General features: G+C 37.6%; 1 non-coding gene across 1 annotated transcript; it reads right to left on the bottom strand.

Annotated features, from left to right (window-relative positions):
* Positions 1–1,411: 1,411 nt before the first annotated feature.
* LOC143220068 (U4 spliceosomal RNA) lies at positions 1,412–1,555 on the bottom strand. Its single transcript, XR_013011561.1, has one exon. It is a non-coding gene; the product is annotated as a U4 spliceosomal RNA (small nuclear RNA).
* Positions 1,556–5,315: the final 3,760 nt, after the last annotated feature.

Below are 5,315 nucleotides of genomic sequence, written 5' to 3'. Positions count from 1 at the left end.
TTCAGCTTCCTTCTTGCCTTGCATCTCTGCCCCTTGCTCATACCCCTCTAAAAAATCCGCCGCTCGATTACTCTCTTCCCCCACTTTCTTCTCAATTTTATTCAAAAATTCCTCTATCGTCCCCTTATCCTTACCGTTACCATCCTTTACTACTTTCTCCGCGTTTGCGGGCCGACCTCTTCTCGACTTCCTGATTTCGTTCTTTACCGGTGTCCTCGTTACCAACGGGATCGGGTTTACCGGTATCCCTGTTTTATCGGCTGCACTGTCGCTGCCGACGGACGGCTTCCCCCACCCTAGCGCGCCATCCTCCATGTTCCTATCTATTTATTGCTGTTTTCCTAACCTTTACGACCCTAACTCGCTTCCATCCACCCTACGCTCTAGCCTTTAGACCCGCGCCTATCCCTCTTCCACCTCCCGCTCCCTACCCTATACTCTTTCTAGCGCAACTTTTCACCGCTTTACATCTACTCTTACCGCTAAATATTTCGCTTTTTATCACACTTCGCTCTCACACAACGCTTACACTTACACGCCTCTACCCAAGTCCTCAATTTAAATTAACAGTATCGAAGAAAACCAAGATCAATACTGCAAACCCGGATAATGAGGAGTTGTATCGTTTGCGAAAAACTAATTAAGACAATTTATTTTGCAACATTAGTATGCTATAACAAGGAACCAAGCGAGCAACGAGCCTACGATGTTGGTTTAATGTGACGCCATATAGCAAACATTTTGATAAGTAGAAAACTATTGAATTTCCCTGAAAACATATAATCTTATTAAAACGTACTAAAAATAATGATAATAATATACTGCAACTAACGAATCGGGAAGTTCTTTGTGTGGCTCTTGGAGAGTCACACACAAAATAAAAAACATTAATAGCTGCAGGCCCTACTAGTCATGTGTACCACTAACCCTCTCGCAAGAGCAGTCCTACCCGCGAGCGAGCGAAGCGAGCGAGCAACAATAACCCTCTAGTTTTTATACATCAATCGATGCAGCTGGATTTTCGTTATAAAAAAGTAGTAACCTATGTATGTCGAAAAGCTAATAGTTCAGGAGATATTTCAATTTAAATAACTCTAAAATACCATTACTGTCGTACTAAGACGTTAGTGTTTACTTACTTGTGTAACGTCTTAGTACGACAGTAATGGTATTTTAGAGTTATTGAAATTGTAATATCTCCTGAACTATTAGCTTTTCGACATACATAGGTTAGTACTTTTTTATAACGAATGTCCAGCTGCATCGATTGATGTATAAAAAAATATCTCATTCCATTTAAAAAAACAAAGTTGAACTTTATATGACCTTTACGCGTCCTCTCACAAAAAAACTAATAACATCAAAATATGCTGCACTCGATACCATTCAAGCCTCTGCTGAAACATTTTTTGCTACAAGTAACAATAGCGAGAAAAAAAATTTGTTACATTATGTAACATAAATATTGTATGTATATTTGAATAAAGTTTTCAACTAGTAATAATCGCACCTCGGTAGAGCCTCATTGGTTACGATATCGCCACTGTGTAAAGCTGTATATTTGAATATTAAAAACAGGTTGGATGTATATTTAATACTACATGAATATGTATACAATATTTTGTGCTACTAACCAGATAGCACAGGATGTCTTACAGGCGTCGTTTTCTCGTCATTTTTACGCCTTTACGTCTTACGTCTCTAAAAGACGCCCTTTATACGTCCACAATGGCATCTTTTTGAGACGTCGTTTTTAAGGTTGAAGGAAGGACCTTTTATACGTCTCATTTCTGCCGTAAAAACGACGTCTCCAAAATGACGCCTTTATGGATGTGTAAAAGCCGTCTCTTCGGAGAAGTCGTTTTTACGGCAAGAATGAGACGTACAAAAGAGGATTTTTCCCGGACTGAATTACTTGTAAATATAGAACTGTAAAATAAATCTTTATTTAATATTGAAAGTAAAATGTTTACTTTTAATTTACTTTGAATTCGTGTATGTCACTTAATCGACATACATTTATATTATAAGAACATTAATCAATTAATTAACGTTAACTAATTAACATTAATTAATTAACGCGTCAGCGTTAGTGGGAAGAGTGGGGGAAGCAAAGGCGGGCCTCGCTGCGCAGCTGGACGAGGGGCGGAAGGGTAAGGGACCTGGCGAGACTAGAATATGTGGTAACCCTGGTCCCGAGTTCGAATCCCTCCAACTGCATAAAAATTTCTGAATTGTAATAAGGTCTTTTCGAAGACCAATTCCCTCAAACAGTGCATGAAAGTAGTAACATATATACATATAGATTCTAATTTTTTTATAACTTTTTCTTACATTTGAAGATTTTATGCGTCTGAAAAAGACGTCTAAAAGATGCCGGAAAAATGCGTGAAAAGTCGCCTAAAAGATGCCCCGAAAGACGCGTAAAAGACGTTTAAAAGATGCCTGAAGGATCTCCAAAAAGATGTGTAAAAGATGTGCATAGATATTTCATAGATAGAATAATAAATATTTCCTAGTGAAAACTACATTGTCAATGTAAGTGACAAGTGAACCTATTTCTTAAGAATTGTAATTTAATAAATAATAAATGTTTCCAAACACATTGAGTAGGTATCTAATTACCTTTTTTTAGTGCCATTCTAACGTTAAGTAATTGCAACTACCCATTACAATTACTTGTAATTGCAACTACCAATTACAATTACTTTTGTAATTGCATTAAAATTACTTGGGAATTGCAGAAATAATATTACAATTATATGTAATTGTAATTGGTAACTGCAATTACTTTGGCTCAACCAGTAATTGTAATTGCGGACCACAATTACAATTACAGTGATTCGTCAAGCAAGTGCAATTACCAATTACAATTACATGTAATTGAAACGTAATGTAAAAAAAACTGCAAAAACGACGTCTACAAAAAGACGTCTTTATGGACGTATAAAGGGTGTCTTTCAGAGACGTAAAGACGTAAAAAAGACGAGAAAGCGACGTCTGTAAGACGTAATATGCTATCTGGGACGTATCTATTGGGTTGGAACGAAAGTTAGTAGCGTTTGTAAATTAAAATTGAAAGCTAAAATTCAGATATTTATTCAGAGATTTATTCCATCCCATATTTTCCATTCTGTTCTATTAACAATTGCCATTTTCGAGGTAACTTCTCGTGTTATTGAATAAACATATGAATAAATACCTTAATTTTATCTTCGATTCTTAATTTGAAAACGCTACGAACTTTCTTTCCAACTCAGTATATTACGATAATGAGATAGCAAAGTCCTGAGGCAGTTACAGTAGTGGACAAAAGTTTAAGGACGCTCTAAAAAAGACGATAACTATTTTGTTATTGTACTATACGATTTGCACTTTTGTTGGAAGCTAGATCAATGAGTTTACTACAGGATGTGAAAAGTAAATTTTTTCAAAGATTGTAATGAAAAAATACTAAAAGTTGCATTTTCAACTTTTTTATGCGGACCTATATTGAAAATGTAAAAAATTCGTTTTGTCGATCTGTATCAATTTAACATATTCTGAAAAATTCGTCAAAATCGGTCGACGTTGCAATGAACTACATACAAACGTTTAAAGATGGTAAAAATTGCAGATTTCCACGATTTTCGGCCTCTAACTACAATAAATCTAAGGATTCTTAAATCTTTCAATGCCTGTTGTTGTTTTCCCGAACCAATCGATTTCGATGAAACTTTCACAGTGCATATAATTGACACAGACCTACAAAATGTATTTTTTAAATTTTCAACAATTCCGATTAATTGCATTTTGAAAAAATTTCGTTTCACATCCTGTAGTAAACTAATTGCTCTAGCTTTCTAAAAAAGATCAAATCATATAACACAATATTAAAATAATTTTAATTTTCTATTTTTATATTTTATATTTTTATTAATTTTCTCCTGGAGAAAAAGACTCCAGGGCGTGTCCTACGAGTTACAAAATATACACGAATACACATGTTATACATTCATTTTTCAGAATCAAATTGTTCCGTCGCAACGGATCGTAGTCCTACACAAAGAAATGTTTTTCCTCGCAAGAAATTCGTTAACGGAAATTCTCCCTTAAACATAAAGAACCATAGCATCTGCAGTGAACCATACTGCCTCGCGAGATAAAGAGCTTCAGGGTCGACTTCGTATTTTATTTATGATATAGCCGTTACCAACCGTTTTTCGGATTAGAAGATTATTTATGCTACGGTCACTCAGGTACGGCCAAATGTTATTTTGTACATCCAGTAATTCTCGGAATACTTACTTCGTCCCGGGCTAAGAATATTCACGGTCACTCAAGATACAACTCTAAAGAACCCTCACCGTCATAAATTACAACCCCAGATGTGTAAACCCAGATGTGTACGCCCGCGTTCGCTAAGCTCAGTCCAAGGTTAAACATTCAATTCTTTAAGGATACGGTCAAGGGGCGACAGTCAACCGTCGAGCGACGTCAATTACCGCTCTTGCCTTCATACCAGGTAGCACCCCACTCTTCCTTCCGACTAGACCAGCCTCTCAGTCACCATGGAAGGAAGTTTGAACAATTAAGGGTGTCCTGATTGGTAAACGACGAGTTGACTGAACCAACCCGGACAGTTCTTTCCCTCATTATAATAGATTCTACTTCCCTTTCCTCGTCTAAGGTCAACCTCTCCACCCACGAGGAGCCTAACCGACCTCTCGCTAAGGCCAACGTACAGTACTTTCAGCAGTTCGTTTCCGAATCTCTGAACGAGTAACACTGACCAGTCTTGCTTGAGCGTCTCACGTGATTGCTGCATACACGATCAGCACATTTCACTACAATACAGATCAACACGGTTTGATCTGCGCGCGTCTAAGGCAGGATCTGTTGGATTAGCCTTACTGACGAGTTCACCAACAGATCTCGAACGAAACGCGATTCCTCCAGTCAATTCCTTGTCCACACGATCCGTTATTTACATTGAAATAGTTGTCTAAAATTAGTTTGGCGGATAACATTCGAACAGTCGCGAACCCATTTCTTTACAATCAAACATTTTGAAATCGGCAAAATTACGCGAACGAACATTTGGTCCTTCGAGCCGGATCGGTGGCCTAGTGGCAATACAGTGCAGTGCAAGTACGAACAATCCAGTGCGAACAACAACAGCGAGATTGGAGGAATCAACGAGCCTTAGCCGTCATCAACAATCAACATCGTCCATCCAAAGCAGCAGACGTTCAGATCAGCTCAAGGTAGGCACGTTACATTGAATTAACCGATCAGGAACCACACGTGACAAACATCAGTCAGAACTCTTCGAA

The sequence above is a fragment of the Lasioglossum baleicum genome, unplaced genomic scaffold (genome assembly GCF_051020765.1).
Source record: "Lasioglossum baleicum unplaced genomic scaffold, iyLasBale1 scaffold0151, whole genome shotgun sequence".
Classification (NCBI taxonomy): domain Eukaryota; kingdom Metazoa; phylum Arthropoda; class Insecta; order Hymenoptera; family Halictidae; genus Lasioglossum; species Lasioglossum baleicum.
The sequence above is the reverse complement of the archived record's forward strand: the minus strand, read 5'-3'. Positions and strand labels throughout refer to the sequence as shown.